General features: G+C 38.5%; 1 protein-coding gene and 1 long non-coding RNA gene across 5 annotated transcripts in view; both read right to left on the minus strand.

The window, feature by feature from the left end:
* Window positions 1-22492, minus strand: part of Ttc28 (tetratricopeptide repeat domain 28) — a 593457-nt gene that overhangs the window by 282569 nt on the left and 288396 nt on the right. The gene's annotated exons all lie outside the window — the stretch shown is intronic.
* LOC144370009 (uncharacterized) lies at window positions 2333-3644 on the minus strand. The gene is made up of 2 exons (XR_013429917.1): window positions 3448-3644; window positions 2333-2486 (listed from the first exon to the last, which is right to left on the minus strand). It is a non-coding gene; the product is annotated as an uncharacterized LOC144370009 (long non-coding RNA).

Here is a 22492-nt window from a genome sequence, read left to right on the forward strand (position 1 = left end):
AAATACATTTCTCAACCAAAATTGTTTTTGAAATGTTTACACTCTGTTGATTGAGAAGGCTTCAATGACATAGTAAGTTTATTATTTGGAACAAACATTAAACTCAAGTTAAATAAGGTACTTTGGGCTGGATGGAAAAGAAGGAAAGGGCTGGTGGAAAGTATGAGACCAAAAATCTATCTGTAGGAATATGAAGCTCTCTTTCCTTTCAGAGACTTTACCCTGATACACTAATTATTAGAATCATTACAGGGTTTTTCTGAGGCCCAAACCTGACACAAATTTTAGCATTAAAAGGAACCCAGTACTGCCATATCAATATGTTATCCTGTTTTACTCCATATATGTAGTTATTTATTTTCCAAACCTTTCTAAGATCTAGTTTATTGAACCATTCTAGGCAGACATAGAGCTGGGTTCTTTCCATAGTTTATCAATGGCCCTTGTACCACCCTCAAGAAGTTCTGATGAAGACCATTGCAAAAGAGAAGGTTATGAAATATACCCGAAATCACACAGCTATGAAGTGACACAATCCTGCTGGCAATCCTCTCTCCTTCCACTATTCCACAGTACCTCTTTGATAAAAGAACTAATGGTGTGCAATTAACCTCTAACCCAGCTTTCTGTGTGGGAATTCTTATACTTGTAAAATTCAACGTATAGAGGCAAAAATGAAGGAAAATCAGAAATGACACAGAAAATTTATGAACATGAATATTTAATCTCTATTCCATTAGCAACCGTTGATTGTAGAACAATTTTTAATGAATTGGATGGAGGGAAAATTCATTTCATTAACCTTTCATATAAATGTATTATTATTGAACCAAACAGGCCACTGTACTTGCAACTCAGTTCGATGTTAATTAGATTACAGGCATGAGGCTTTAAATCAAAGGGAAACAAAAGGAGCCATCAGCAAGCTTCTCAGCCAAGCCTTGCCTGCTTGCTGGCTGGCTACAATACAATTTGCTGCGCTTCTTTTATCTTCTGATATTTTCAAGTGAGTTTTCTCTTGCTTCTATTTGCTGACACTTTATATTAAAAATTAAATAAAATAAAACCTTGAGAATCAGCAGAGAACACATTCTTCCTGTGGCAATGTGTTTTACCTGCCCAGCTGGGAGTAATCATTCCTCCTTCTTCTATTTCTTACTTTTTTTTTTTGTACTGGTCTGTCTTATTGTATGCCGAAAGCACATGTAAGAGATCGGGGGCTATTTTAGAAAACACTGTTATTTAGTTTGGAACTCAGAGTCAGAGGACCAAATGGCCTAAACAGAATGTTCTAACCAAATCTGCAGCTGTGAATTGTTTTTCTGTTCAGTGTTGGCTTTTGGTATGTTCAGAATCAATTTCTAAAGGAAATCTGCTCTCAGTTCTCATTGTTTCATATCATATCAGCCATTTCTTTTCCCCAAATTAGTTATAAACAAATTGTTTCAAAAGTGTTACTAAGGTGACACACCTATGCGAAAATTTAATCATATTTTAAAAAGGAATCAGAAATTTGATAAGAAATTAAAGATGAAATGCCAACCAGGAGTTAAATAACTAAGTAGGTGTCACTTTCTAGCACTGGAGACATTCCCAACGTTAGAGTTCATGTCAGATTATAAAGTGTGCCTACATCATCTGGAGTTTCTCTTCTAAACTTTAAAAATAAACAATGAAAGAAGTCTGCAGCCCCTCGAGCCACAGTTCTGAACTTTCCATATCTCATGCTCTCTTTCTGTGGGTGTGGCATAGGAAGCGTGTAATGTCATGCCAAGAAGAAAACCAGGGAATTTCCTGAACATGCTCCAAGAAATCATCTGGTTTCAGCATGAGTTCTGTGCCCTTGCCCTACCAATCTTCCCTCCACCCCAGAACACGGAGAACGTGTGCTTCCACACACACGTCTGGTTCTGGGGAATGCAGTAAGACCAGAAGCAAAATGGAAAAACCGAATGGTGGGCCCAGAACAGCAGATTAGGAAACACACTGACGCCAACCACGTGGGAATTAAAGCAGCCTGATTCTCACTGTTGAATAAAAACATGGCATCGTGCCTACCATAATGTAGCTATGCCCAGACCATACCAGATTAGTGAAATCCACTCCTTCAGAAGCAGTCTATGAAACGCATATGCATCGGTGCTGTACAGTGGGGTCATAGGTGCGATGTGTGAGGCTTCCTTGGGCAGATGAAAGTCTACCATGGTGGTTCACCCCTTGGGTCAACTCTCTGACTACTAACTCTTACTTTTTTATTCAAATTCTAATCCATAGCATTGTACCAGGGAGAAGCACAAAGCCACCCATCTTCTACAATGTCAAAGTTACTTAGTTTTGGGGTCAGAATATTTTTTAATAAATGAACTTTATTTTTGGAGCAGTTTTAGATTCATAGTGAAATTGAGCAGTAAGGACAGAGAGTTCCTGCAAACCACTTCTTGCTCACGCACGACCATCCTGCACCACAGTGGAACATTCCTTATCATCTGGGGAGAAATATTTTTATATAAAAACGACAGAACAAAATGAAAAGCTCATACAATATTTAAAAAGAGAAAATATAAAGAAATGCTCATTTCCACTCCTTCCCAACCCCAATCCTTTCTGACTTTAGGTATTTGGGAAACATAGTTTGAGAAATGCTGCCTACACCACTAGCAACCATAGCTTTATGAACTGCTTCCATTGCTACCAGCAGTAAGATCCCCAGGGCAGGTGTATGTGGGAGAGGGACCTGAACAGGGTGGCAGGAGCAACCTGAGAGGGCAAGGCTGAAAGGAAAACATGTATGCCTAAAAACACTTGCAGGGAGAATTCCTTAGAGTTTTTCCAAATGCTAAACTTCCCAACCTACCTCTTTCCCAACTTTTTCCACCAAATACAACGAACTATACCCTCAGGGCGTCTTTCTGAAGAGTAAACCAGCAACAAAGTTCCTGTTTGGTTTTAGTTTTTTGTTTTGTTTTGTTTTCCTCTCTCATCTGTTTTCACCCAGCTTGACTCCAAAGACAGGCACTTCTTGAGTGCATTGAAGGGTACCAAGAAAAGCCTTCTCCTTTTGGTCAGAGAAAGGGGACTCCTACGGGTCAGGAGGAATGGAGAAAGCCCTGTGATTTTAAAATCTCTGTCCACTCTCTCCCCGCCCACACCCCAGGCAGGCATCGGTGGCTGCTGGGCAGGGGCCTGCAGTTCCGAGGAAGAGGACCTCCTCACTGGCCCATGCAGCTGTGGTCTCAAGAGTGCAGGGTGCACTCCAGTGCCTTTCCCGCCCTCTCTATCCCCCTCACTGCTGGATGTAGTCACAGGATCACAGGGCAGCACCGGGAACTGGAGTCCTAGCTGCTGGTGGAAGACTGGGAAGGGGCAAGTAGAGAGCTGGAAAGTGTCAAGAGAGGACCTAGAGAGGGAGCTTAGGAAAGTCATCCATACGGTGCCCAGAGAACATACCACAGGAGAGTCCAGCACTCAGTCCCCGAGGGGCCAGCACATGAAGATCAGGTCCCAGTACAGCAATGCATTTCTGAAAACAAGACATTGGAACTAAAGTCCACTAAGTAGGAACTGGACCTTGTAGGCTGAACCTAGCCAGGTCAATTATTAAAACAAGCGAAATAATAACTACATTCTTCTTAAACTGTAAATAAGATGTTCAGACTCATAAGAAAATACCAAAACATCCCAAATATAAACCACAATTACTTGACCTATGAAGAGCTAGAGAAAATCTCAACTCACAGGAGATCAGACAATTAACATATAAATGCAGAGAAGACATAGAGATGAACCCGATCACAAGATTTTAAAGTGGTTATTATAACCGTGCTCCAATAATAGGGGCAAATGCTCTAACACAAACTGCAAGAAACAGTCAAGAGAGAAAGAAAAGATACCGAAAAAAATTCTGACATCAAAACATAACAGGATGGGGCTGGGGCTGGGGCTCAGTGGTAGAGCACTGTGCAGCATGTGGGAGGCTCTGGGGTTTATTTTCAGCACCACATAGAAATAAATAAACAATAAAGGTCCATCGACTACTAAAAATAAAATAAAACAAAAACATAACAGGTTGGATAAAATATTAGCAGCAGGATGAAGATGACAGAAAAAGGAAAGAGAGAAGACGGATGGAGCAAGAAAATTTTAAATAAATTATGACTAAAATTTTCCTGCATTTTCATGAAACCTAAAGATGCAAGGAACTCAGCAAACCCCAAACAGGATGAACCCACAGAAGTGCACGCCAAGCCAATCTACAGTCCAACTAGTGAAGCTGAAGATAAAGAAAAAGAATTTGAAAGCAGCCACAGAAAAAAACACATTTACAAAGAAGGGGAAAATAACTCAAATGATCAAATGATTGGTTTTTTAAAAATATTTTTCGTTTAGATCTTTATTTTATCTATTTGTACGCAGTGCTGAGAATCGAACCCCGTGCTCCACACAAGCCAGGCAAGTGAGCTACCATCCCAGCCCAGCCTTTGTGTGTGTGTGTGTGTGTGTGTGTGTGTGTGTGTGTTTTAAAGAAAGCACAGAGGCAGTAGAAAAGTATTTTTGAGTTGCTGAAAGCACTGTCACCCAGGAATACTACATCCAGTGATAGCATCCTCTGGGAATCATGATGGAATAAAGACATGAGATGAATGAAGATTAAGGGAATAAGAAGACCTGCTACAAAAGAAATGCTAAGAAAGGACTTCAGACACAAGAGAAATACTAGAGGAAAAGATGGCAATGCAGGAAGTCTAAATAACACAAACAGATGGCAAAAAAAACTTTCAAAAGAGATAATATGTGCCCATTTACAGCCAATATGATTATATTACATAGACAATCCCAAAGATTTGGCAAAAAAACTCCTAGAATTAATAAATGAATACAGTAAGGTTAGTGGATACAAAGTCAACATATAAAAATCATTTGTATTTCACACTAGCAAGGAAGAGTTAGAAATGGAAATTTTAAAAACACTAGCTTCAAAAAATGAAATAGTGAGATGTAAATCTAACAAAAATGTGTATAGGATGTTCACATTGAAAACTAAAAAAAATTCTCACTTAAAAAAAATCAATGAAGACCTTACATAAATAGGGAAATAGCATGTTCATGAACTGAACAACCGAATGTAATTATAATGTCAATTCTCCCCAAAGCAAAGTAATGCCACTGGATTCAACACAATCCCAGTGAAAATCAAACAAGGTCTTCATGTATATATATAGACAACTAAGTATTAAAAAACATATGGAATCGAGCATGGTGGAGAACTCCAGTAATCCCAGGAACTTGGAAAGCTGAAGCAGGAGAATCACAAGTTCCAGAGCAGCCGGGGAAACTGTGAGACCCTGTCTCAAAATAAAAAATAAAAAGGGCTGGGGATGTGGCTCCTAGTAGAGCACCCCTGGGTTCAACCCCCAGTAACACAAAAAAGGGAAGTGAAAAGACAATATCCAAAATGGGGAAAAATACTTGTAAGTCATATATGTAATAAGGTTCTAGCATCCAGAACCCTTACAACTCAACAACGAAAAGACAAACCCTAAGGATCAGAACAGACTTCTTTCCAAAGAAGATATACGAATGGCCACAAACACATAAGACCCTCAACACCAGTACCCAGGAGAGAAATGCAAAGCAAACTCCCAACGAGATACCATTTCACACCCACCAGGATGGGAATAATTTAAATTTTTTAAATTAAAATGGGGCCAAAAGGTTGGCAAGGGTGTGGAGAAATTGGAAACTTCATACATTACTGTGGGAACATAAAATAGTTTAGTCATGTACAAAACAGCGTGGCAGTTAACCCTAGAGGGGTTGGAGTGTAGATTAGTGGTAGAGCATGTGCTTGGAATGATATTTCTGATACCCAGGGCAAAAATAAGTAAGTAAATAAACATAGAATTACCTTACAAACCAGCAATTCTGGCCCCAAGTATATCCCTAAAATAATTGAAAACAGGGAATCCAATACTTTTCACATGTACGTTCACAGTAACATTATTCACAACATTCAAATGGTGGGAAATAATACAGTGTCCACCAGTGGATGAAAGAATAAATAAAATGAAGAATATACACATAGGTAAATATTATTTAGCCATAAAATGAATAAATTACTGTTACATGCTGCATAAATGAAAGAACTCACACACAAAAGGTCACAAACATAGGACATTATTGGAGTTAGGTGTATCCAGAGAGATGGAAACAGACTGGTAGTTGCCAGGGATTAGACAGATGAACTGGAAACTCAATGGGTACAGAGCTTTCTCTTTTGAGATGATGACATGTTTGAAACCAGACAAAACTAGTGCTATAATTTGGGTCCTGAATGTCCATGTCCCCAAAGGCCCATGTATTAAAGGAAGTAGTAAAACCTTTAGGAATTTGGATGAGTGAAAGAAGTTAGGTCAATGTGAGGGGGGGGCATGCCTTTGAAAGGGACACCAGAACCCCAACTCCTCCACATCCTCCCCCTCCCCCCTCTTTTGCTTCCCTCCCACCATGAGATGAATAGCCTCCTCTGCACATGCTCCAGCCATGATATACTGTGCCACGTAGATCCAAAGCAACAGGGACCAAATTGCCATGGACTGAAAACTCTTAAACTATAAGCCACATAAAGCTTTCCTCCTTTTCAGTTTATTGTCTGAATTATTAAGTCATAGTGACAGAAAGCAGACTAATGCAGATGGTATTTGCACAATATTGTGAATGTACTAAATGCCACTATATTGTTCACTTTAAAATGGTTATTTTTTTAAAATATTTTTTTAGTTATACATAGACATTATATCTTTATTTTGTATTATTTATTTATTTTATGTGATGCTGAGGATCGAACCCAGTGCCTCCCATGTGAGGCAAGCACTCTACTACTGAGCCACAACCCCAGCCCTAAAATGGTTAATTTTATGTTGTATGAATTTCAATATTAAAAAATAATAAAACAAAACACAACCCATAAAGAAAATTTGATAAAGTAGACTTTCTCAAAATTCAAAGATTTTGCTCTGTGAAAGACATTGTTAAGAAGATGAAGCATCAACATACAAATTAGAAGATATTTGCAAAGCATGTACTTGAAAGAGGATACATACCCATTATGCATAAAGAACTCTGAAAATTTAATGGTTTGAAAAATACTTTTTTCTTTTTAATTGGCAGGAAATTTGGGCACTTCAACAGAGAGGACACTTGGATGGCAAACAAGTACATAAAACACTGTTCAATTAAGAAAATGCAGGGCTGGGGCTGTGGCTCACTGGTAGAGCACTCACCTAGCATGTGTGAGGCATTGGGATTGATCCTCAGCACCACATAAAAATAAATAAATAAATAAATAAATATTTAAAAACAAAATGAAATAGAAAGCAATGTAATATTACCACTATGTGTCTATTAGAATAGCAAACAAACAAAAAAACAATGATAATAACAAGTATTGATGAGAATACAGAGTAACTGGAACTCATATACTGCTAGTGGAATGCAAATTTTTAGAAACAAATTGTTTTTTTTCTCACTAAGTGAAATTTAGACTTATCTATCATCTGGCACTCCCATTCCTACATATTTATCGTAGAAAAATAACAATTTATGTTCATGCAAAATCTCTACATAAATGTTTACATCAGCTTCATTCATAGTTTTCTCCTTCAAATGTCCTTCAGTGGGTGAGTGGATAAACATGCTTTATGCATACAATGGAACAGTACTCAGCCACAAGAAGGAATAAGCTACTGATGCCTGCATCAAGTCAAAGGCATGATGGTGTGGTGTCAAAAGAAGACATGTTGTATTACTTCATTTATATGACATTTTGGAAAGACAAAAGTATAGTACTCAGGGCAGGGTTGTAGCTCAGTGGAAGAGTGCTTGCCTAGCATGTGTGTGGTACTGGGTTCTATCCTCAGTACCAATAAAAAATAAATAAAATAAAGGTATCATGTCCATCTACCATTAAAAACATTATATATTATTGTAAATATTATATATCGTATAATACAAAATCTCTACATATATATTATATGTAGAATCCTGAGTGAGGCACTGAGATTTATATTTATATAGTACTCAGTGGTTGCTGGGGCCAAGGGGAAGGGAAAGCCTAACAATAAAGGGAGTTCTGGAGGTATTGGAACTCTTCTTCTGTATCTTTTTTAAAATTTATTATTATTTTTATTTATATATGACAGCAGAATACATTACAATTCTTATTACACATATAGAGCACAATTTTTCAGATCTCTGGTAGTATGCAAAGTATATTCATACCAATTCGTGTCTTCATTCCTATACTTTGGATAATAATGATCATCACATTCCACCATCATTAATAACCCCATGCCCCCTCCCTTCCCCTCCTTCCCCTCTGCCCTATCTAGAGTTCGTCTATTCCTCCCATGTTCCCTCTCCCTAGCCTCCTTATATCAGAGAAAACATTCGGCAGTTGGTTTTTTTGAAATTGGCTAACTTCACTTAGCATTATCTTCTCTAACTCCATCCATTTACCTGCAAATGCCATGATTTTATTCTCTTTTAATGCTGAGTAATATGCCATTGTATATATATGCCCCAATTTTTTTTATCCATTCATCTACTGGAGGGCATCTAGGTTGGCTCCACAGTTTAGCTATTGTGAATTGTGCTGCTATAAACATTGACATGGCTGTGTCCCTGTAGTATGCTGTTTTTAAGTCCTTTGGGTAGAGACTGAGGAGAGGGCTAGCTACGTCAAATGGTGGTTCCATATCTTAATTCTAGTGGTAGCTGAACGAATAAATGTGTTAAAATTCAAAGACTATATGCACACAAGTGGATTTGACTGGGAAGATCAGGGAAATAACGGTGACAGTTGTCCAACTTTGGGAATGTACTTAATGGCACTGAATGGTATGTGTGGAAATGGTAAATTCTGTGTTACACATATTTTTTCAAAGCACTGGCCTGCAACCTTGTTATTTTTACCAATGAGTCAGTTGAGAGGCAGATGCTTGTTACAATGGAAGACTAAGAACAAAGACACCTCCTCCTCACATGTATCCTTTGAAGCGCTGGCAGCTCTGTGACAGCAAGGTCAAGGCACATGCTCAGAGCTTTCTAACTGACTGCTTGGCAAGTTTGTTTAACTTTTTATTTTTCAAATCTGATGTTGTTACACACATTTAAACCACTTGCAAATTTCTCCAAATTGGGTCAAATATAAACCCAGATAAAGCCAAGGAAGATAAACCTATAAACAACCATCCAGGCCTGTCAGGTTTATTTGTTGTTGTTGTTGTTGTTAGTTTAATTAAGGTGTTTTTAAAAACAAAATAATGGGGACTGGGGTTGTGGCTCAGCATATTCGGGACCCTAGATTCTATCCTCAGCATCACATAAAAATAAATAAATAAAATAAAGCTTTTGTGTCCAGCTACAACTTAAAAATAAATATTAAAAAAACCCAAAATATTGTTTGGGGGAGGAAAATCATTTTTTATGTAAACATCATTTTCATATAAATGCATATTTTTCATAAAAAGACAAATTAAATTATGATATTATTAATTATTAAGAATGGATAGAAATGTGTATATTATCTCATTATTCACAGATTCTGTATTTGTGAATTTGTCTAAATACTAAAATTTATTTGTAGTTCTCAAATCAATTGTGGAAAATTTGAGTCTTGGGTTCCACATATCCCCAGCTGAGGTCAAACAAGCTGATGTTCTGCCTTCTTGTTTCAGCTCTCACACTGAAAACCAGTGTCCTTTTGTGGTGACTTTCACTTGGCAATGAGATGCTAACAGGAGTTCTTAAACCCAAGAAGTCCATCTTGGGCCTTAGGAAGTGCATGTGAGGTAAGCTTTGTTCAGACGTGAGCTATAGTGCTCTTGGCCATGAGCTCAGTGTTAATGAACCAACAACACGTATTTAATCAGATAACATTAAACAGAAGCACACATAAAATAAGATTTTGTAAGCCAGATGTGGTAGGGCATGTTGTAATCTCAGTGACTGGGGAGGCAGAGGAAGGAGGATTGCAATGTTGAGGCCAGACTAGGCAATTCAGACCATAGACCTTGAAAATAAAAAGTAAAAAGGCTGGAATGTAGCTCAGTGGTAAAGTGGCCCTGGGTTCAAACTCCAGTATCACAAAAACAAAAACGAAAACTTGGTTTTGTATTGATCAGTTGATAAAAATGAAATGTGACTGAGGATCACAAGAACCGCACCCTGCGTTTCCCCTAGGAGCAGTGGTTCAGTATTTCCTAACTCAGTTTTGTAGACAGAATATAACCACCAAGCATGACAGAAATCAACTGTATGCTTCAAACAGAGGCAAGGAAAACCACTCTCCCCTTGTTCAGACTCCCAGTGAAGTGGCCACTGTGCAAGGCCTGCCAGCCATGGCCCTCTCTCAGAGGTCCAGCACAGGAAGCAGCTGTAAGCAGCAGTTCAATGATTAAAACTAACCACACAGTGACTTGTCATTAAAAGTGCTTCCTAGTTCACCAACCCTCTTCAGGTGTTTTAAAGACTTCACTCTGTCTTTAATAAACACCTGCAAGACAGTTCTGTGCTAGACATCACCACTGAAAATTCAAGGAATAGGAGTTAGACATACCCGTGTCCCTGGGCTACCTGGTGTTCATCTGTGGTCAAGAAACAAGCAGTAAACAAATACACAGACACCCTCCCGCCCCCAAAAAAGAACTGTAAAAGTTTAATAATGAAACAAAACATGTATATAATAAAGTATAATTGGGAAGTAAAGATAATTTAATTAAAAAGATGTTCAGAAAAGTTCCCGTCTAAGCTGAGGGCGAGAGTGGTACAAAGTTAACCAAGAAAACAGCACTGCAGGAAGGGGGGCAAGGCCTGTGGCTGCAAAGGCATGGGATTCTCAGGGGATGCAGAGAAAGACAGCGCATCAGGAAAGGATGGCATGCGATGGTCGTTTAGTTCCCACAACCACCTTGGAAGACAGTCTTTAGATGGGTTTCTCTTTTTAAACACGGGGCTGAGTTCAGAGAGGTAAAGAAACTTGTTCAAGTCGCACAGCTAATAGCCAAGAATTCAATCTCAAGGCAGATGGATTCCAACATCTGTGTTCTTTACCTACAGCCTGCTGCCGCCCGTTTGTTCCCTGCTGGCCTTTGACTCACCCCCAATGACTCCTACCAACTGTGTATGTTAATATATATCTCTACACACATATTACATAATATATATGAGAAAAATAAGTAAAGCACAGAAACCTAACAAACAGGATCCGAGTCAGTGAGTCCCGTTGAGATCTGCCGTCTCTCAGTCAGTGTACACGCCAGGATCTGATGCACTTCCACAGTCGCCGCATACTGCTGACACGTGTTCAGTAATTACATTATCATCCCCATTACATCTCTATAACCCCTGCGTGCCAGGGCTTTCTCTCAATCACAAGCTAAAATTGCTTTCCTCTATGAGACATGAAAAGAAAATGGCTTTTATTTTACAAAAATAAGGTAAAGAGAGGGTAAAGTTCATGATATCTTCTCCTTGGCCATTACAGTTGTCCTAACAAGCAGTTCTGTTTTGCACATATTATTTACAGGCACTTTAATCCCAAATGTTCTGTGCCAGGGACTCAGGTTTCCCATTTTCTCCCTTTGTTTTTGTTTTCTTAGATAGTTATTTATGTGACTGTCCTCCTAACTAAATGGACCAATCTGGGCATAAACCATTTTCTCATTTTCTCTGCTTATAGGAAGGAATGGTTTATTTCAGCACTGCAGATAACATCTTGAGGTCTCAGGAGGATGACAAATTGAAACAGTCTCTTTCTTGCCTAACATTTCTTACCCAAGAGTCAAGTGATGATGTTGAGGAACAAATCTCTTCTCCTGACAATTTGCACTTATTTTCTTAATAGCTCTGCTAGGATTCAATGAATTTTAGTTTGCTTAGAGACTACTTAGTGCCTGCCAACAGGCGCAGGAAGCTTTTATTCATCAGCATAATGGTGCTATTGGTGACACCTTCCTATGAAATTATGACAGCAATTCCAAAAAAGAGATAGCAGGGATGGGGCAAATGAATTCTCTTTCAAAAGAAGAACAAGAAAAAAAAAACTATCAGAATAGCATAGAAGTTCCTATATAACTAGAAACTGAATAAATTATTTTGATTCAGAAATGTTCAGCAATTGTATTCAGGTATGATATCATCACAATTTAAATGACCTATTCCTAGGATTCTCTATATTTTGCAAAATCATTTTAAATCAAGCACAACTACCAAATACGACTGCATAATTCTATTAATAACTCACTCTTCACATATAGACAGTAATATTTACTGGCAGCTGACACCTCCAGATTTATGGCTTTCTCTGACCCACTGGGGCTTCCTGCACGCTTTATGACAGGTAGCTTTTGTGCCACAAGGAGGTGATTCTGCAGCTTTTGCAAAGATCACAAATTGCTAATATCATTCTGTCACTTAAGATCTCTTTCTGTAAAACATACACATTGAAACTTACTACTTTCTAGTATTTGTTGACTAATTTTAAATGGCCGAATCAATGATTCTATATTTTTAACAAAAGTCATGCTTGGCACTTTTCTGTAACTATTTCAGCTTTTATCAAGAGTGTGTTCTCTAACATGCACTAATAATTATAATAAAAAAGAATATATTTTCTACTTAGTATATACTAATGTATTCAGTGCTTCCGTGATACACAGAAATAGATAATTAATCTCAGTCAAAGCACAGCTAGTCAACTTGGGGACACACATAAGAGCTGCACATTAAGAAATTACAGAGTTGTTTCAAACCAATGTAAGAATAAGTGCTATAAAAATTTAATGTGAGCCTTCCCCAACTCACAAAAGAATTGTTATAGAACTTAATTTTCAAGTCAGTTGTTTACAATGTTTTAAGTATTTTTCCATTAAAAGATTATGCTTTCAAGAGTGGTGATATTCTCTAGCCAGTCCACAATGGCCTCATTCATGGAAAATGTCAGGGGATTATACGATCAACAATATTATAGAAATGAAAAAAAATGGAAGTGACATTGGCTATTAGGGTACAAGTACTTTCACACAATTAATCTTATTTAGTTTTAATAATACTGCAAGGTAGATTATTATGTCTTCCTTTAAAGGTAAGGACCCTGAGGCTGATAGAGGTTAAGTAACTCGCCCAAGGTAATAGATTGTAAATGACAGAAAAGATATTCAAAAGCAGAACTGTCTCTGAAGTCAAGACTGCTCCTACAGAACACAGCTTTCCTTTTCAAACAGCATTTAGAACGGACTTTTTTTTCCCACATTCCAAATGGGAATGTCAGGAATATATTTGGTAACCCCAACGATTCTGCAATGCAGAGATATTGCTTCCATATCTTTGTGTCTCTGGTATAGTGCTTGACATAGAACAGGTACCCCATGATCACTGAATGAACAAAATTACAGAAAATGAGTTCCTCAAAGGCAGGGATCATTGTGAATTCATATGTATACACATGTGGCCTAACACAGATACATAATCTATCCATCAATAAATATTTTATTAACCAAAGAACTCCATCCCATTTCTACACCTCACAGTCTGGAAATTTTTTCCAAATACACAATCTTGGCCACTTTCAAATTCATTACTTAAATTCAGTATCTTTCAAACTCTCTGTTCCTTGTTCCTTCCTTTCTTCAATGTTGAAATCCAAAGAGAATAAATCCCTATTTACATCTTCTATGTTGCTGCTCCTGCTCCCAGCGAGGACGGAGATGAATTTAACCTAGGACGCTTTACCCATAAGGCGCTTGGATCTCTGATTTTGAAAAAGATGCACTGCCCCTTGGGGAGAAATTATCCGAACTAATATCAAGGAAGTGGATTTATCCTGTCCAGAGGAAATGCAAATGAAACTGGGCTGCATCAACTTTCTGAAACTATACTTCTAAAGCAAATTAAGAAATTCATTTCAAGTTGTTTGAAAGGAATGTTGGCTGACACTTGCAAATGAATCTTCTACAGAGAAGCAGCTCTGATTCCGCAGCTTATCATTTCAAATGGTCTTAGAGATGAATATTCAGATCTCACATCAATTTTTAATGTAATAGAATCCCAAATGCTTAAAAACTAGGTTCCACTTCATAATCTGTCATCCTTTCTACATTCTTTCAGGATACATTAATTTTTTAACACGTTCTTTTAACTTAGCTCCTAAGATACATTTTTAACCACTACAAGTTCAAAAATGATGCACAAAGCCCCTCATTTAATTGATATCTTCTGTAAAGAATCCTTGTTAAGTATAAAATTATGACCATAATTAAATAAAAATATAGAAGTAATGAAAATAGAGGTTCTGAATTTCTCACATTAGAAGTCCTTGGGGAAAAAAAGTCCTATTGTTTTCTTAAGCTCTTGGATGAGTATATTCAATATTCTTTACCAACTATGTTGATTATGTTTGACCTTATCCCTGAATATTATTAATGGCAAATGTTAAACTAGAGAATATCTCGTAATATTGATAAGCAGTCTTTAAAGACATGGCTCAGCAATTTCATGTATACACTTGGTGAAACAAGAGAACCAGCAGGACTTTCAAGAAAGAACAACAAAATATTCATCCCCTTCAGCACAATTGGCTCAGAGCAATGAAACAGAAATACTTGTTTTTAAAACATACTTTATATCCACATTTTAATGCCTAATTAATCCTAATAATTAAATGCAACCACTAGCCACATTCTTCGCAAGATCTCTTTTTTATTTCCATAAACTCTGGAATTTAATGGAAATCATTGTGTCATTATGGCTAGGGTAATAAATGCCTATTGGTCAATAAGCTCTGAACCTTAACAGGCAGTTAACTAATTCAGTTGGAAATAAGACCAATAGTTCTAATGGCCTCTAATTTCACTGCAAGAGTCCACCCTTATGAACTATGGATGGTTTTCATGAGCTCTTCCTACAGCAGAGAACAGCAATTTAAATGTAAAAAACATGCATTTGAAATTCAAGTGCTTCCACTGATTTCATTTGCCAGGGAGACCACAGATCAGAAGAGGTCTTTCCTTGAGAAATATTTAAGTGCAGTAAGGAGAGCCAATGCAAACAAAAATCAAACGATCTTAAATTGCAAGAGCCAATTTAGTCTATTTGAAAATAATTTATATTTTCTTTTACTTATTTGAAACCATCTGAATAATTCTTTTTAAAACTGGACAAGAGGAACAAACGTAAATACACCTTGTAATAAAATTAAAAAGGGAGGTTTAGAAACGCGATCTCTTCCTGCTGCCTCCTCCTCCCCTAAGAGGAAAGGCCTATTGATTTCAACATAAATAGGTATGACTTAGTGTCCAGACATCAGCACACGTGGAATCAAAACAACATGTGGGACATCAGGACCCACTCAGAAGCTCATCCCTTCACTGTGCCACTCACACCAACAGCAGGGAGAGCTTCCAAGTGATGAGGTAACAAGGTGCCTTTGCCCTGTGGTGCCAGCAGGTAGACGCTATATGAAATCAACTAGGTTATGCTCGTTGCCCTGCTAACATCCAGATCTGACATGGTCACTGTCTCTAGCCACACTGTGTCACAGCTATACCTATTTCCAAGAATGTCTCCTGAATTACACACTTGAACTTCTCATTCCAAATGACATTTAAGTTAAAAAGCATTTTGCATCCTAAATTTAAAATCCTTAATACTTACTCAGCACATACTTTTTATTGTGGAAAAGCAATTAAAGTGAAGTTTTCTGACACAATTTGGTACCAGACTTTTGAAAATGTGTCACTATGTTTTCTAACATTCAGCTCAATCACAGTCGCATTTCCTCCAGAACATTTGGACTGATCCTCCCCCACCCGCCATGACACCAGAGAGGGAGTAAGGGAACCTTGGGCTGACTCTGCCTTGTTACTGACCAGGTCAGTGAACACCAATCACTGTGTTTCTCTGGGCCTCAGTTCTAGCATTTCTAAAGCGAGGGACTGGGTTAGGTGATGTCTTAGGTTCTTTACATCCACAGCCTTCTGAAATTCTATCTATGAAGTGCAATCTTCTTCAAGCTTTGTTTATAGAGTACTAACTAACTACATAGGTATCCCAAACCTCTCCTTAAAGCTCCAAATTATATCTAATCACTATAATTCCAGCCTTGTGATTACCACACCTGATTTCACTTCAATGTCAATTTACCTTTTTTGCAAACATCTTTTTCCTAAAAAGAAAACCTAACATAAAAGTCTTGGGTAAGAAATCCACCGACACCACCCTGCCAAAGCAGAGCAAGATTATCCTCTTAACAAAAACAGGTGTGATTGGCAAGAGGGGTGTGAGCCAGTCTATTTCATTCCATGTGTTAATGAACCACCTATTGCCAAATGGAACTCTTTCCTTAATTCCAGACCAGTACACACCATTCTCTGATGATGTAAAATGACAAAGTACTAATTAGAAGGAACCTAATCTGAGTCACAATTCTCATTAATTGGAAGTTACTACAGTAATTATTAACAAGTCACATTATTGTTAAACCAAAGAAAATGTCAAAATTGATTTATGTATACAGGAGCCTCCAATAAACAAGGTCTACAATTAAAGTCCTTTATAAAATGACCAAAGTACAGAAAATAACATTTTGTAGGTTTAATGAATGCTCTGAAAAATCACATTTTTTTAATGCTCAGATGCCTTTTTTCCAGCATTGAACTAGTGAATTAAATTAGATGACTCAGAGAAGAAAATATTTTAAAGTAGCATTTTCAGAAAGCTAAAACAATCCCAAAGACAATTAATGTCCTGAGGATCCCAAGATATATCTATCAGTAAGGTCGAAATGATCCTGCCTTTGATCCAAGTCCAACTGCCTAATTAAGATGAATTACAGAGGACATTTTAAGATGGCCGCATATAGAGTGCATCACAGCCCGTGTACTGCGCCACCGGTGAATAATGAGTTAGAACAACAAAAAACTATCTTGTTAGGAACTTACAGCAAAATGGGGGTGCACCGAAACCTAAAGGAAGGATTTCCACCACTGAGGTCCGGTAATTGAGTCTCATACATGAGCCAACTATGCAACCAGAGATCTGGGCTGACTGATCCTCGAGGCCCGCCCCGTGGCTGCAGATGGCGAAACTCCACCCGCTGTCCGCACGACTGGGCGGCTGGAGTCCGCACCCCCATTGGCGACCTACCGCGCTACTGGGCAGCTACAGATTGCCCGCCCACCAGCAACAGCCGGCCCATTGACCCTGCGACTGGGTGGCTGGAGACCGCACGCCCGCCTGCGACAGCCGGCCCATTGCCCCTGCGACTGAGCAGCTGGAAACCGCACACCCACGGGCAACCAATCGCCCACCGGCTGCCCACACAACTGGGCAGCTGGGGACCGCCCGCCTGCCTGCGACAGCCAGCCTATTGCCCCTGTGACTAGGTGGCTAGAGATCACCCACCTGCGGACGACAGCCAGCCCGCTGCCTGAGCGACTAGGCGGCTGAAGACTGCACACCCACCGGCGACCGATCATCTGCCCACTGCCTGTGCGACTGGGCGGCTGGAAACCGCCCACCGGCCAGCGACAGCCCACCCACTGCCCGCGAGACTGGGTTGCTGGAGTCCGCACGCTGGCCAGCGACCGATTGCCCACCGGCTGCCAGCGCGACTGGGCAGCTGGAGACCGCCCGGCCGCCAGCGACCGGGAGCTGAAACCAACCAGAAACAGTCCAGTCCCACCCCTCCATTTGGACACCCCAGTAAGGAGCCTGGGGCCCTCCATAGCAGAGAGGTGACGTCACTGGAGCTCGGCCGTCGGAATTCCTTCCCAGCGGAATCTACTTTAGCAAGCATGATCTACCAACACAAAGGAGAGACAACAGAGATATAAAAAACCAAAACAAATTTATAGAAGAGAGCAGAAACACAGCAATCAAATAGAGCTGGAAAGTAGCGTGAACATCATGAAAAAACAAGGGAAAAAAGGAGTACAAACAATGCAGGACAACTTAAATCTACAGGAGGACCTAGAAGCATCAGAAACAGGGATAGAGAAAGAACTCAAGGCATACCTAACTCAGATGGAAAGGAATATTAGAGAAGACATGAGACAGCAAGTCCAAGCAATAAAAGTATATTTTGAAAATGAATTAAACAAACAAATTCAAATGGCAAAGAATGAGCTTTACCAGGAGATAGAGATCTTTAAAAAAATCAAACAGTAATCCTAGAAATGCAGGAAACTATAAACCAAATTAAAAACTCAAACGAGAATATTACAAATAGACTAGATCAAGTAGAAGTCAGAACATCAGATAATGAAGACAAATTTTATCAACTTGAAAAGAATATAGTCAACACAGAAAAGATGCTTAAATCCCACGAGCAATCTATTCAAGAGATATGGGATGTCATAAAAAAAACAAATTTGAGAGTCATCAGGATAGAAGAAGGCATAGAGATTCAAACCAAAGGAATGGACAACCTATTAAATGAAATAATTCTAGAAAACTTCCCAGAGATGAAAGATGGAATGGATTGCCAAATCTTGGAAGCCTACAGGACCCCAAACATTCAAAACCATAATAGACCAACTCCAAGACACATAATTATGAAGATAGCCAACATACAGGACAAGGAGAGAATATTAAAAGCTACGAGAGAAAGGAGGCAGATAACATTCAGGGGTAAACCAATTAGGTTAACGACTGATTTTTCATCACAGACGTTGAAAGCGAGAAGATCCTAGAAGAATGTATTTCAAACGCTGAAAAATAATGGATTCCAACCAAGAATACTGTATCCAGCAAAATTAAGCTTCAGATTTGACAATGAAATTAAAATCTTTCACGATAAACAAAAGCTAAAAGAATTAGCAGCCAGAAAACCAGCACTGCAAAGCATTTTGAGCAAAATACTACAAGAAGAGGAATTGAAAAATAGTGCCCAAAACTAACAGCAGGAGGTATCTCAGTAAAGGGGGAAGAAAATAACCAAAAAGTAAAAACTAGCCAAACTAAAATAAATAAATAAATAAACATGACTGGAAGTACAAATCATATTTCAATTGTAACCTTAAATGTTAATGGCCTAAACTCACCAATCAAGAGACATAGGCTAGTAACCTGGATCAAAATAAACAAATCCAACAATATGCTGCCTTCAGGAGACTCATATGATAGGAAAAGACATACACAGGCTGAAGGTAAAAGGTTGGGAAAAATCATATCACTCACATGGCCCTCGGAAGCAAGCAGGAGTGGCCATACTCATATCGAATAAAATCAACTTCAAACCTAAGTTAATCAAAAGGTGTGGGAGGCCAACCTTATGGGTGACTGAGTTACACTCCCCAGCTGGGTGCTGAGGCACTCAGTCACAGAAATGGGTGTGTCTTGCTACAGCCCCATGGGTGAAGCTATGCTCACCTGTTCCTTTGTAATATAACCCCTTGCCCTGTTTAGGATAGAATCTTCCATGGAAGTGCCTTGTGTGTGTCTCCTTCTCTTACTGTGCCCTTGGGTGTGGCCTACCCAGGTGTCAGTCAACCTGCTGACAGTGGACATCATGAAGACAGACTCAGCCCCCTGAAACCTGACCCCTTGCCTCATTTGAATAGCTTCTCCTCAATAAAAGGGGTCAGCGCGTGCTCTCGCGCTCTCTCTCTTTCTGCAGACCCTTAAGGTCAGAGGAGCTGTCACAGCGACCCCAAAGAAAAAGGTATTTGTGTCTCTTGTGTGGTTATTTCATGCAGCCCAGTCAGCCCAGTTAACTAGAGTGACCCCTGAGCCTTTTTGAAACCCGGCAAAAAGGGATGAAGAAGGACACTATATACTGTTAAAAGGAACCATCCACCAACAAGACATAACAATTATCAATTTGTATGCACCAAACAATGGAGCTGCAACATTCATAAAACAAACTCTCCTCAAGTTCAAGAGTCAAATAGACTACAACACAATAATTATGGGTGACTTCAACACACCGCTCTCACCATTAGACAGATCCTCTAGACAAAAGCTCAATAAAGAAACTATTGAACTCAATAGCACAATCAATAACCTACACTTAACCGACATATATAGAATATACCAACCATCATCAAGTGGATACACGTTCTTCTCAGCAGCACATGAATCCTACTCAAAGATAGACCATATATTATGCCATAGGGCAACTCTTAGTAAATATAAAGGTGTGGAGATAATACCATGCACCATATCTGATCATAATGGGATGAAACTGGTAATCAATCATAAAAGAAGGAAGAAAAATCCTACATCACATGGAAAATGAACAATATGTTACTGAATGATCAATGGGTTACAAAAGACATAAAGGAGGAGATAAAAAAATTCATAGAGACAAATGACAATACAGACACAACATACCAGAATCTATGGGACACAATGAAAGCAGTTTTAAGAGGGAAATTCATTTCTTGGAGTTCTTTCCTCAAAAAAAAAGGAAAAACCAACAAGTAAATGAACTCACACTACACCTCAAAAACCTAGAAAAGGAAGAGCAAAACAACAGCAAATGTAGTAGAAGACAAGAAATAATTAAAATTAGAGCAGACATCAACGAAATTGAAACAAAAAAAACACTGAAAAAATTGAAAAAACTAAAAGTTGGTTCTTTGAAAAAATAAATAAGATCGACAGGCCCTTAGCCATGCTAACGAAGAGAAGAAGAGAGAGAACTCAAATTACTAACATACGGGATGAAAAAGGCAATATCACAACAGACACTACAGAAATACAGAAGATAATTAGAAAGTATTTTGAAACCCTATATTCCAATAAAATAGAAGATGGTGAAGATATTGATAAATTTCTTAAGTCATACGATCTGCCCAGATTGAGTCAGGAAGACACACACAATTTAAACAGACCAATAACAAAGGAAGAAATTGAAGAAGCCATCAAAAGACTACCAACCAAAAAAAGCCCTGGACTGAATGGGTATACAGCGGAGTTTTACAAAACCTTCAAAGAAGAATTAATACCAATACTTTTCAAGCTATTTCAAGAAATAGAAAAAGAAGGAGCTCTTCCAAATTCATTCTATGAGGCCAACATCACCCTAATCCCAAAACCAGACAAAGACACTTCAAAGAAAGAAAACTACAGACCAATATCTCTAATGAACTTGGATGCAAACATTCTCAATAAAGTCCTGGCAAATCGAATACAAAAGCATATCAAAAAAATTGTGCACCATGATCAAGAAGGATTCATCCCTGGGATGCAAGGCTGGTTCAATATATGGAAATCAATAAATACTATTCACCACATCAATAGACTTAAAGATAAGAACCATGTGATCATCTCGATAGATGCAGAAAAAGCATTTGACAAACTACAGCATCCCTTTATGTTCAAAACACTAGAAAAACTAGGGATAACAGGAATCTACCTCAACATTGTAAAAGCTATATATGCTAAACCTCAGGCTAGCATCATCCTAAATGGAGAAAAATTGAAGGCATTCCCTCTAAAATCTGGAACAAGACAGGGATGCCCTCTATCACCACTTCTATTCAATTTAGTTCTTGAAATACTAGCCATAGCAATTAGACAGACAAAAGAAATTAAAGGCATAGAAATAGGAAAAGAAGAACTTAAATTATCACTATATGCGGATGACATGATAATATATTTAACAGACCCAAAAGGGTCTACAAAAAAACTGCTAGAGTTGATAAATGAATTCAGCAAAGTGGCAGGATATAAAATCAACACGCATAAATCAAAGGCATTTCTGCATATCAGCAACAAAACTTCTGAAATGGAAATGAGGAAAACCACTCCATTCACAATATCCTCAAAGAAAATAAAATACTTGGGAATCAACCTAACAAAAGAGGTGAAAGATTTATACAATGAAAACTACAGAACCCTAAAGAGAGAGATAGAAGAAGATCTTGGAAGATGGAAAAATGTACCCTGTTCATGGATAGGCAGAAATAACATCATCAAAATGGCGACATTACCCAAGGTTCTCTACAGGTTTAATGCGATGCCAATTAAAATCTCAACGGCATTTCTTGTAGAAATATATAAAGCAATCATGAAATTCATATGGAAAAACAAAAGACCCAGAATAGCAAAAGCAATTCTAAGCCGGAAGTGTGAATCTGGAGGTATAGCGATACCAGAATTCAAACTGTACTACAAAGCAATAGTAACAAAAACAGCATGGTACTGGTACCAAAACAGGCGAGTGGACCAATGGTACAGAATAGAGGACACAGAGATCAATCCACAAAATTACAACTTTCTTATATTTGATAAAGGGGCTAAAAGCATGCAATGGAGGAAGGATAGCATCTTCAACAAATGGTGCTGGGAAAATTGGAAATCCATATGCAACAAAATGAAACTGAATCCCTTTCTCTTGCCATGCACAAAAGTTAACTCAAAATGGATCAAGGAGCTAGATATCAAATCAGAGACACTGCGTCTGATAGAAGAAAAAGTTGGCTACGATCTA

The sequence above is a fragment of the Ictidomys tridecemlineatus genome, chromosome 2 (assembly GCF_052094955.1).
Source record: "Ictidomys tridecemlineatus isolate mIctTri1 chromosome 2, mIctTri1.hap1, whole genome shotgun sequence".
NCBI lineage: Eukaryota > Metazoa > Chordata > Mammalia > Rodentia > Sciuridae > Ictidomys > Ictidomys tridecemlineatus.